The following is a 13,515-nucleotide window of genomic DNA, read 5'->3' on the forward strand; positions in this document are numbered from 1 at the left end:
AATGGATATTTAAAGCTAAACTGTAACTTTATCTCATTTGATACATCTCAAAATTCGTTATATAATTTGCAGGTATATCTTGAACGTACTTGTGCAATTAAGCAATAACATTTGTAATTTTTATTCCTAAAACAATCATAAATTAGATAAAAATTTACAAAAGTAAATATATAAATGAAGTAAAGCAGTGGATAAAAGTATAAATGAAGTAAAGGCGGTGGATTAAAGCAATGAAAATTCGGCTTTTATTGGTCATAATTTTTCAAGTGTCAGCTAAATGAAAGCAAGTATTTATAAATCAATCTAAGCACCTTCATCTTAGAACTTCCGTATTAGGCAATGAGCTGTGTTTGCTAATGACAATGTGCTAAGCAACTTCACTGAAGAGCTTGTAAAATATTCTACCTTAGCGTCGGCTATTTATTACAGTCAAAAGGGCACTTGCTATCACTGATGGACTTCAGAATAAAAAAGCTTTCTCATTTTTTCGGGATTCTCTCACCTCTAGACATTCGATCGGTTGAAGACTTATCACCCCCCCAAAAAATAACATGGATTCTTGTAAGCTATTATTCAGTTTTTCAATTTTTTTCTAATTAAATTTACTAAAATAATATTTTTCTGTATTTTAAAATAAATCACTTTTAAAAGAAATTATGTCTGAATATTAATGAGCTTTATTTGGAATGAAATCGATACTTTGTTTTCATTGCAAAACATCAATTTATTTGTATTTTCAAGTCTGGTAACACTGCGTTACTGGCTTTCTGATAGCTTGAAAGCAAGTAAAAGCAATTTCAAAATCCCAAACTATCTGCATTGCGCATGGAAGTTTCAGTTTCAGTTCGCATCTTTGTATATAACTAGTTATTCTTCAGTTAAGAATACGAGGCTGACTCTGGAGAATGTTGTCGATATCTGTATATAACTGGCGACAAGTTTCCACTTTTGATACCGAAGCCCACTTACCACTGTTGCCTGATTATTGCCTTTATGTTTGCTGTCATTTAAGTATTTCCTTTAAAGTTGCCAAACTTGTGTCCCCAACTGAAAATTGTCTGTAATATATATAATGACATTGCACAAACTTCAGAACTTAATTGGTTATAGGCAAAGTGCCAAGTAGGGTCGATTATAAAATGGTCTCGCATATGAAATAATCCTGGAATTCTAAAAATGTTGTACAATGGGAAAAAAGTTATTCTTAGGTAAAACAATCTCATCTTAATATGCGGAATATGTTTTAAAGAAAGATATCTAAATGCTCTAGGCTATTAAGCAAAATTGAGAACGAATGCTTTCTTTTAGCATATAAATTACGGAAGAGAGGCTTAATTTCTTTAGTAATCTATGATGCATTTTGAAATATGCATATAAAATGCTTCTCGGCGTTTCTTTGGAAACACGGTAAAGCAAAATGTGAACGTCTTCTTGTATTCGAGTATATATCATTTTATATTTGGGTAATTATGCATACAATTAGACATTATAAGAATTTGTGTATTTTACTACATGTATTACTTTACTTGAAATTATTAACCGAATTTCCTTTTATTTATAATACAATATTTTAGAATGATTTTAAATCATTTGTTTATATATATTATCAAGGACTTATCTTTCATAATGTTCATGAACCGAAATGTCCTAAATCCGTCTTTGGAACTGACTCTATTCAGTTTGCTTATTTATTTATTATTTATATATGAACATAACTGATATCAACTGTTATGTATCTTTATACAATGAGAAATATCATGCAGAGATTGCATAAGCTTTAGATGGGTTTTAAATGAAGAAATGTTAAGAAAGAGATGGGTTTATCATTTGAATACATACACAAAATTCAATTCACAGGTTTAAATAAGCTAAAGGTAACGGCTGTAGAAAATAACAAGATAGAAAATGCTTGTTTTGGTTTAAAGGAGACACTTGTTTTGGCAGATGCTTTAACCCTTTGACGCGCGCGATATTATTTTTATAATTTTTTTTAACTAAAAACTCTAGAAATTGAATATTACGATCCTAGAGACAAATAATATATGAATTAAAAAAATCTACTCTGTCCCATTGTTCTGTGGGTGTTGAAACCACCGCGCGTCTAGGACTTTGAAACTTACTGATGTAGTAGGAAAAAAAAAACACTCAACAATTTTCCACGCGCGTTTCCAATAAATGACGAAATTTACGGATTTAGAAAAAAAAATGTATGTAAGAATTGCATTATTTTACAAAGTAAATCGTCATAAAAATTAAAAAATAAACATTTATATAATTTTTCTACAGTAGTGAAAATATAAGTACCTACATAATAAGGACATTTGGATAAATGGATTAAAAAAACTCAATAAAATAAAGATAAAAAAGAACTCGGTGGTTTTTTTTTTTTTTTTTTTTTTTTTTTTTTTTTATTATTTCAAAGAACAAATTTTTTTTTGTGACACTGTTCAAAGCATGTTTTGTCTCTTTGGTACGTGCATAGAACCACATTGCACGTTTCGCACATACATCTTGTTCTATGAGGTTTCTTTCTTGTGCTACAAAATGTACACTGCCTGGATTTAAATTTCACTGGTATATGTCCAGCGTTATTTAGTTTCTTTTCATCTGGCACATGAAATTTGTGGTTTTTATGTTAACGGGGGGGGGCTTGGTCTTTTTGGCTTTGTACGGATCGTTCGTTTCCCATTCATACTTATTTTTTTCGTATTTCGTCCCAAAATATTCAGTAAATATTTTTAATTTAAATAAAACTTTTACGCAATTTATAATTATAGCAAAGTATATTTACATTAAATTTAAACCACAGGAAGTAATTTATAAAATCACAATACTAGCTTGGGGAGCAAGTGTGTTGATGTCAGAGAAAAGTAAAAACCTTTTTACTGGGCAGTTGCATGCATTGTTTAGTAATAAAATAACTTTGTGGTTTCAAAGCCCTTTATCTATACGCGAGTAAAAATAAACATTCCTATTTGAAAAGCAAGCGAACGCCATTGAGAAGCTAACGCCAGTGGTTTCAAGGCGCGACAACCGAGCCTCTAGAGGATTGTAAGCTTTGTGAGACAATGCTCTAGTGGTGCAGTGGTCGCGTCCCGAAACCACATAGCAAATACCATACATATAGAGGTTTTTTTTTATGTATGCAGTTTAATTACTGCAATTTTTTATTGTTTATGATAGAAATCATGATGTGCGATGACTAACTTTTGAAATTTTTAAATTGTTTATATTAATAAAAGAAAGTTATTTTGTCTCATCGAAAATGAATTTTAAAAGGCATCCGATCTGAAGTATTAATACCTAAAACATATATGATTCTACAGTCATTTTGTGTTATTTAGATGTAAAAGATCAGTAATCAATTCATTTTCACTCAAAAAAGAGGAGGAAAGAAATTCGAAAAATGGTGGTTTCAGGGCGCGACCACCGCGCGTCAAAGGGTTAAGCAGATGTTAAGGCTGATGCTTGTTTTGGTTTCGGGTAGGTACAAACAGCTAACTACCAAACGGAAGAGATGATCCCTTTCTAAAAGATTTTTAAGTGAAATTGTGTTGCATTTTAATCATTACAGAAGATAACCATTACAGAAGATAACCATTCCAGAAGAATCATCTGTTAAGCATCGGAATATCAGAAACTATGTTGGAAAAGTTTGAGTCGCGTTCGAAAATTTCTTGTAATATTCAGCGCTTATTGAATTCATTCGCTAACGCCACGCTTTCTTTTTGGAGAATTAGAGTTTCAAGTTCTCTCTCTCTCTCTCTCTTTTTTTTAATTATTGTGTGATGGGAAGCGATTTCAGAAATAATCCTGTTTACCACTTTTTATTCCGGTATTTTTAGCTCTCCTTTTCCCACCTCTAGCGAATATTTCTTTCGTTAATCTTCCGCACTTTGCTGGTGACAGCTTTTATCTTTCCATATTTGAATGACTGCATAATTACAGATATAAATTTTTATTTCATCCCTTATTATTCAGTAGTGTTTACATATTTCATCTCACGAATTTTGTTTTGCTTTCATTTTTGAAGATGATCTAACCGTTCTCTAAGTCTGCATTGTCAAATTTTGTCTGTCACAAGGAGGATCCATGCTATTAGTGCTATCTTACGTCGAATGCATTGGGAATTGTATCCAGATTAGCACAAATTACAGTTGATCATACCATTACAAGCAGTAATGAGTGAATCATACGTAATTTATTACTATTATTGGTATTGTGAAAGGATATACCGGAGACATTAGATATTTAGCTGATCAGTTCCTTACTGCAGCAATTACTGCCAAACAATCAGCTTGCCTATTTTCATCATAAGGATAACAGCATGTAACAGACTGATAAAAATAATTGTAACAGATTGATAAATTTATTTCTTTAAATAAATCGGCCACAGACGTAACTACTTCGATAAATCACGGTTAATCTTTAAAAATCACCTTATCTAAGACAGATATTTTACTATGAAAGAAATTACCAAAACCATCGTTATAGCCAAAATAGATATTCTGATAGAGTTCAGTATCTACTTCTCGGAAAAGCTTTATCAAACCTGATGAAAATTTCATGTTCGCTCTCACCAAACTGATTTATCAACCTTTTACATACATATACATATTGCAATGAAAGAGTTGGAAAGCCATTCAAATAAAATATGCATTGTCATGTATATATGGCTGCGGTCAGCCAATCAGCTGCTTGCCTCGCGGTAAGAATCCAGCAAGTGAGACAGAGTTGTCTGCAGAAAGTGAGGTAGGCTGTTTACGCCTGAGTTCGAGTATCGATTTCAGCCAGCGTGGCTGATTAATTTGTAAGGTATTAAACAACTGTGTTTCATCTGAGTTAGTTTCTTAAATCATATAATATCAACCTCATGTAAATATTTGTACATAAAAGTCGTGCTTCTATATAATAACGGATTAAATTTCTAATAATGTATTTTGCCACGTATCTGCCATCCCGACAAGTATGACATGCATAAAATTGTGTACTCTTAAATATGGAGATTCATTTTGAAATTGAATACTATGTGAAGAGTTGTTAGAATCAATTTTATTCCTGTAAGGATTACGTCAATTGATATAACATTGTCCATGCCTCTTCTTAACTACTTCGAATCCTGTCAAGCTGGATGAAGGGAAACAAGTACCTTTGCTTTTTAGCTGTTAGAGTAGGAAATTTCGCTAATTCCAGTTTATAATTCAGATGAAAGTCCTTTTCTTACTATGTAGGATTTTAAAACAGTTGTTGCATTTGAAGGACGCAGGTTTGAATAGCATGAATACGCTTTGTGTAAAATGTTTCTAGCAAATATATTAGAATTGTTTTAGGAGTAAAGCAACCTTGGGGAAAACAAAAAACTTAGTAGATAACTACTAAGATTTAGATATATATATAAAGCATAACAGTTAGAAATATCTGAGTGTCTGTTAATATTATGATGAGCTCATGTACTGTAAAAGTGTAATTACTAAGAATAACAAAATTTTAAATGAAAACACATAATACTTCATTGTTAGAGGCGCAATAACTTTAAGTGATGACAAAACTAGTTTTCTAAATTAAGCACAAAAAAAAAAAAAAAAAAAAAAAACTTAAAAGACTTTAACGCGAATTTAGGCCATCAGATTGATCAGAGAGTCTTGGGAAAAATAACGCTACTCATGTTTACACTGATTCTGGGAAAATTGATGTATTTGTATTGATGCTGATTAGAAAGAATAATTTTGGTTCTATTTGAGGAAGTTATTATCTTCCTTTAGTGCTTTCCACATTCTGTAGACCAAAAAGCTTAGCATAATACATACATATGTAAGATAAAAAATATGTGAATCAAGATTATAATTTAAACTGACTCCTAATTCTTTTTTGTTTTTCTTCTCGGTTTTGAAAATCGTAATAACTTCTCTCGATTGCGTCATTTCTAGATCATTCCATTTTGCATGGCCTGCGCAGCACTGATGACGTAATAATTGGAAACTGAAACTTTTAAACTCAAACCAAAATTTTTCTCTTCGCGTGCTTCCATCTTGCTTAACTACGCATTTCAGCTTCGCTCTTTACTCTGCTAGGACGTAATTTCGCTGTCTTGCCTGCTATCGCTATAATATCAAAAATGTAAATGTTCTTGAATAGGCACTAGAGTGCCAAGTGATTTGTGGCCACAATAGTTGCAACTAAAAAGGGAATTAAAACTGCCTCGACTGCCAAGTTTTTTAGAGATTACTAAGTCAACCTATTAGCTTACGACGCTATCAGAATGCTTCCTCTTCAATATGGATCTATGTACGGATCAGCACTGCTCTGTTTTTTCCTTGCTATTATTACACATATATGTAATAATAGCACAAGTTTGGGAGCACTGAGACATAGACATGCAGAAATACTGATGGCGTAGATACTTAATGCTTAGAGTGTCCATCCATTTTGAAGAAGAAGCAGTCGAGCCGGATTGAATTCCATATTTATTTAAATTCTCATCTGTGGCCACAATTCACTTGGCACTCCAATCGTGTCTATTTCCAGAACATTTCTGATACTATGGCAATGGAAGCGAACATAGATGATAGCAGAAGCGTCTTTACTGGATGAAAGCATAAGCGAGAAGAAAAGAGTGTCGCAGTACTTTAGAGGAAGAAGGGAGGGAGTCGGAAAAGTTTCACTTCCGGGTTTTGATTTACAATCATTTTGATTGGGCAGGAGATATTTGCATTAAGGGTTACGTAAGATCACATGATTATTTTGAATGACGCAATTTAGACTTATGGCGCTATTTTTAGAAAGAGAGCGGAAGTCCTAAAATTAAATGAAAAATAAAAGAGGTTATAGCCAATTAAAATTAAAAGTTTGCTTTCATATTTTTAATCTGACATATATATATATACATATATATTCTATAATTACAAAACAATTGTTTTGAAAACAAAACACAAACATGTCTATATTTTCGCGTATTAAGCTGCAGAAAAATTACCATTAAAGACATTTAGAACTAATTTAAAAACTAATTTTAGACATTTAGAACTAATTTTCTGGTCTTTGTGAAATATTACTTCTAACTACGAAATTTAGAACTAATATTTCACAAAGATCAGAAATTGAAATTCATAATTAATAAATTTCAAATAATCATATAAATGCAACAAAGAATTTTAAAATGTTAAAACCAAAACATTTCAAACAAGCAAAACTCCACTTGAAACTTTTTTATGAAATTTAATGAAAAATGAACAAAAACAGAGGAAGAATTCAATAAACCTCAATGTCACTTCCTCAGGGGAGAGGAACTATGAAATTAATTGAAATCATTCTTCTACAAAAATCCTTGCTTTTCTGTATCCAGAATTAGCCGGTGAACCATTTCAATGTATTTTAATTATAATAGTTCATCCGAAAATTGTGGCCCTTCCCCAAAGCAAGGGGAAAACAAAACAAAACAACAACAACAACAAAAAAAAAATCTAATTAGAAAAATTAGAATAATTTAAAAAAAAGAGAATTCTTTTTCTTTTTAAAAGAATTGAAAACGAAAGTGGAAAAACAAAAGTGAAAGAACAATTTTATAGCAATTTATACGATTATTTGAAATTTATTAATTATGAATTTCAATTTCTGGTTTTTGTGAAATATTAGTTCTAAATTTCTTACTTTATGTCTTTAATGATATATATAAACTTTTTAAGTTGTGCAGTTTTAGTTAAATGCATTAAAAGGAAAAAAGAAAAATTAGTTATGATAGATTCTAAGTCATAAGTTAAAATCACATAATAACCCAGAACCTATCATAACTAAAAGAATATTTTACGTGGTCATACATGGCCGCAGACAGATTTCGTTATCATAGATTCTGGCTCATACGTGATCCAAAATGGTATTTTGAGGCACCCATATATGAATTGCTTTTGAATATGGGCAGAGTTCCAAAGAACAATAAACTTAATAATGCAGAAATGACTAAATTACTTTATGACAAATTTGATTTAAAATTTGTCATTCAACGCCATCGCTTTGTTTTGAATCATGTATGAATAAAAGCAATGCAAAAAAGTACTTTTTAGTGCATATGCTTACTGTTACTTTTTACTTCCTTGTACGAAGTAAAAAGGAAGTATTGTAATCGCGAAAAGTTTCAGGCAGCATATTTCAACGAAAATAGCCATTTTGACCGCCGCTATCGAATGCAAATTAACGATGTTTTTGCGTGATATCTGTACGTAAGGACAGAATAAAATACTCCGTTCCTTCAAAAGAATTATAAAACTGCTTTAAAATTAATTCTGAAGAGAATTTTTCGTGGCGTCTGTACGAACGTATGTACGTACGTATCTCGCATAACTCAAAAACGAGTAGCCTCAGAACGTTGAAATTTTGTATATAGGACTGCTATAACATGTAGATGTGCACCTCGTATTTTAGTTGCAATCGGCCGCACCAAACGTATATAAATATATTTATATATATATCCACTCTGTTACCCGGCTCAGTGATCTCAGTTTCTTTACTCTTATATGTTTGTAAATCGTACATTTTTTCCTTTAAAAATGATTGAATTATATTGTTTTTATCTTCCGGTTAAGGATTTTATGCCTTTAGTAAATCTGTGTGCAATATTTTTAGAATTATCAGAAATTTTAAAGTTGTTTAATTGCCGCTAAGCCTGTTTTAATGGCGGCCATTGATGTTTACATTTGAAACAGGAGACTAGTGGATTTGTTGCCAATCTAGAGAAACTTAGCTTCGCAACAACAAAGATAACGCCTTCATTTATTATTGCCAATTAAATCATGCTTAATCCTTTCTGGAATTTTTTCGAGGAAATAAGCGTTTGAAATTTACTTCGTAATTTTTAATATAGATATTTTGAGTTTTTCTGTATTTTTGCCTTTTTGCGAAGTAAGACCTGAATTAATTAAATGAGAAATACTCAATCGTCTATGAAAAACTGTTTCTTTTTTGTTTTATTTGCTTAATTTCTTTTATACATAATTCTAGCTTTATTATAGTATTGGAATAGAACATGTGGCAACGATTAGATAATTCTTTAAATGATATACATTTTGTGCATTCTGAGTTATAATATGAATGAAATATAATACTGTTAAGTAAACCTAGCGCCAGAGTGTCGCTATGGTAAACAAAGTGAATTTTAAAGAATGCATCTATTCTATTGTGGTTTATGCGCTGTCGGCGAAGTAGGTTTAATTCAATCTAATAAGTTTAAATAAAATGCAAGAAAAAATGCGCATAATTAGTATTCCGTACAAGGAAGTCATGTGGTGTGCACATCAGATTTTTTTACCTTAACATCCTATTTTTGTAACCCCAAAAAGTTTCAATGTCATATAGCAACTGCATTTGTTTGTTTATCTTCCACTGCTCTGTTGCGAAACTCGACCATGGCCGTAATCTTTTTCTGGAGGATTTAGTAAACTTTAACAATATATTTTCGTCGTAAGGTTACAATTTTAGATAACAAAGCAGATGAAGGAACCATAAACTTTTGTTGACACTGAACTTTGTTATGTGACAGAATCTGGCTCCGGAAGAAAACGACGTGGTTTGTCTGTCTTCCTGTCTTAATACCCTTGTTTGATGACCAGAGATGATAATGCAGTCTGTGTATAACTAGCAAACTGTACTAAGATAAATGTGAGAAGAGATCTAAAGTTCAGTATAATTTTTGTCCGGTCTTTGGATGTTATGGTTTTATCTATGTACAGTCTTTTTTTGTCTAAAAGTAGCACTAGTAATTTTATAATGCTGTTATAAAACGGATATTATCAGTATGTAAATTAGAATTGGGATTGTCTACGGCAGCGGTTTTTAGCCTTTTGACGGACGCGTACCATCTAAACAAAAACTGAAAACCTTTAGTACATCCACTACAAAGTACCGCTTTTGAACAATGCTCAGATGGCATAAATTTACGAGTGTTAGAGAAAAAACTCAATCAGGATATTGGGGTTTTAAATTTTGAATTTAATAGTTAAAAATACTTTCCTTCTTTGCGTACCACCAATCGTACGCATATCACCGGTTGAGAAGCCCTGGCTTATGGTATTGTGGTCAACGCCATTTCATAGAATTTTTCAGAATAAAATGAAAGGCTGTAGCCATTTCTTATAAAAAATTATGGATACTAAACATTTTGCCAATTTGTAAGGTATAATATAACTTTTAAACCTCCTTTCATAATGCTATGAATTTAATGATATATGCACGAACAAAGAAGAATACTCATTTGAATTTATTTTTGTGGCATGCCATTTATGATCACATGCAATTAGAACAAAGATGAATACCCATTTGTATTTATTTTTGTAGCATGTCATTTATGATCACATACAATTAGACCAAAGAAGAATACTCACTCGTATTTATTTTTGTGGCATGCCATTTATGATCACATGCAATTAGAACAAAGAAGAATACTCATTTGTAATTATTTTTGTGGCATGCCATTTATGATAACACTTAATTAGTATAATGCAGTGTAATTAATCTAATCTAATTGCACTAACTTAATTACATTATGTAATTAGTACAATTTATATAGATAAATGCATTTAATATTATTGTATGATTTGTCAAAATCAAATAGCCCACTCTATTCGACGTAATGCCCTTAGTACTCTTAAGAATAAGGCCGGAATTACATTTCAAGCGAATCATGCTCCACAGCTGTGAACGGAATCCTTAGGACTGTGATAATAATAACGATTACATGTGAACTCTGAAGGTGTAAAAGTCATTAGCTTCGTTCACACATGTGAAATAGCGTTTAAGCAACAAATAGTCAGGAATGGTAAAGTTGCACATGCGTGAATGGGCAGATGACTCAGCGAAATTTTCGATCAGATATCAATTCCTTTGTGTTTCTGTGTGATTGGTGGAAGTAGAATATTTAACAAAATCTTTGCACCAGTTTCCGTGATGTAGCAATGAAGGTTCGGCCAGTGATAGTTGTGACTATAAAACCATTATTTGAACGCTCGTTAATAAATTCATGATGGAATCATTTCTTGAAATAGCAGAGAAAGCTAAAAACAAGAAGAATTGGGATAAGAGTCGTGAAGAAAAAGGCAGATAGATACCTGAAGGAATTTATAGTAAAATTTAAATTCATTGCGTTGTATTATTTAAATATGGTGTTGGTGTATTTAATTATGGCAAAGCACACTAGGGCTATCGGCCTAAGGGGAGGGATGCCTTCGTGGAGGACTTTCTAAGGGAAACTGGCTCGTATACACGTTACACATGGGGAAAACCACGAAAACGCCCATGCAACCAGTCCGTTCGCTGGATTCGAACTTCGGACCGAACTACCAGTGTTCAGCAACTTTACCGCTCGGCCGCTGGTGGGCTTATTTAAATATGGAAAAATACAAGAGGGATACCTGGGTAAAGGAAAAGATGCCTTTGTGGTGGGCTTTCCAAAGCAAACTGGCTCTTATTCGCATTGAAAATGGGGAAAACGACGCAAACCAATCATGAACCCAGATCATTCGTCTGGGCTTGAACCCCGGTCGAACTACCAGTAATTAACACTCTTAACCATTCGGCGATTAATAGGGCAGTTTAAATGAGGAGCTTATATAATGGAGAGGACTCTGGATCTGGTGCGCTTAATATATTGCCTAAGAAGGACATCAGTATAAATTTTAATAAAGTATAAATTTCAGTATAAATTTTAATAAAGTATAAATTTCGGTATAAATTTTAATAAAGTATAAATTTTAATAAAATATATATTTCAGTATAAATTTTAATAAAGTATGAATTTCAGTATAAATTTTAATAAAGTATAAATTTCAGCATAAATTTTAATAAAGTATAAATTTCAGCATAAATTTTAATAAAGTATACATTTCAGTATTAATTTTAATAAAGTATAAATTTCAGTATAAATTTTTAATAAAGTAGTAATCAAATCAACCACTTTTTTATATCAAAGAAAAAAGGTCCATGATAATAGTTTTTACTAGCAGATAATTAAAATTCGAATAATTCTTGCTTTGAAATTGAAAATTTGAATATTCCTTGTTTCAATTATCTTGGTAAGTTTAAAAAGTTTTTAGAAGAAAGTAAGAAAGTAGTTTGTTTAAGTAAGAAAACGTTTCGATACATTCCTTTTTGTAATATAATATGTTCATTTTTCTTGCTTTGCACGTGACGTTGTCATTTCGTCTGTTACTTATTTAAAATTTTCACATTGTTGTATGTCTTAAAATTAGAAATTAAAGTTAATGACCTAAAACTGCAATAGTATGTTACAAGTGAAAAATTGACAGTTTCACTCAAGCGTATGTCGAATTTGGGCAACACTTATGGAGTCCAACAAAATGTTTGTAAATTTTATGGGGTCCTGTGGGTCGCGAAAAAATCTCAGTCCTAAAAAGGGGTCGCGACTGAAAAAAGTTTAAGAAACCCTATCTTAGAGGGTATTTAACGAAAACAATATTTTTCATGCAGTTTTCAGTGTATTTTGACGAAGTATGACATGCATAATTTAAAGCATTTTAAATGGAAAAAGGACAATACATAAATAAATGATAAACGAAAAGGGAACTAAGGGGAAAAAAAGAAAATTTAATTTAAATTGGTAGTGAAATAATATTTGAATAATCATTGCATATTCAGAAACACGAAACTAATTAATTAATTGAAACTAAATGTATAAATTATAATAAATGTATGAATGGAAACCATTTAAATAATTGTAGATACTAAAATATCCAAAAAGTGAATTATATGATTTTTTCTACGTCCGGAAGAATAATCTGGATGGATCTTAAGAGTCTGGATGGACCTTGATAATTGTATTTTCTGTCGTTCTTACTTTCGTAGAAAACTGTGTACATTTTTCGTTGTTCTTCCTGTGATCAAAATAAAAACACGCATAAATCGTATTTGGTTATGTATGTATGTAATAATGTAGAATTATAGCGAAATGGTTAAAGGCATGACGAAATTAGATGACGTTTATATGCTGATCATTTTTATTTAGATAAAATTTCCTTAAACGAAGACTGCGTCATTACTAAATAAAATGAAATCATGTTTAATAAAGATGTAGGCATTTATGATGAAAATTGATTCATAAAGAGATAGTTGCAATAGTAGTCGAATGAATACATTTTATTTCTTGACGAAATAATATTGACACAGACGTAGAAGCTACGCCAACACAAGGTTATACGCCTATTCTTGAGTGGTTAATTACATTGGTACTTTTTTACATCTATTTAGCAATTAATTTCCTTGAGAGAAAGCTAAATGGTGACAATTAGCTTTAAATAGTGATAAGTTCTTTACAATGAAACTTAACAGCTGAGTGACTGCTCATTTATCTTAACTGTTATTTAATCTTATATATATGTGATAACATTGCATAGTTAAGGATAGCATAGGAACAAAGATGACATTGTCAGACAGACATCCCCGAATTCGACATAATTTTGTTGCTAGTTAAAGTATTTATAGAGACATAATACTGATTCACATATTATTATCATT

At 31.3% G+C, this 13,515-nt stretch overlaps 1 protein-coding gene across 1 annotated transcript in view; it reads left to right on the top strand.

The window, feature by feature from the left end:
* The first annotated feature begins 408 nt into the window (after positions 1 to 408).
* Positions 409 to 13,515, top strand: part of LOC118192199 (carcinine transporter-like) — a 128,206-nt gene continuing 115,099 nt past the window's right edge. Inside the window, exon 1 of the mRNA XM_085827184.1 lies at positions 409 to 561. The gene's annotated coding sequence lies outside the window, so the exon portion shown is untranslated. The remainder of the gene's footprint in view (positions 562 to 13,515) is intronic.

This window comes from Stegodyphus dumicola, chromosome 11 (genome assembly GCF_044657685.1).
Source record: "Stegodyphus dumicola isolate Sdum_Otavi_A_Nest chromosome 11, ASM4465768v1".
In the NCBI taxonomy this organism is placed as follows: Eukaryota; Metazoa; Arthropoda; class Arachnida; order Araneae; family Eresidae; genus Stegodyphus; species Stegodyphus dumicola.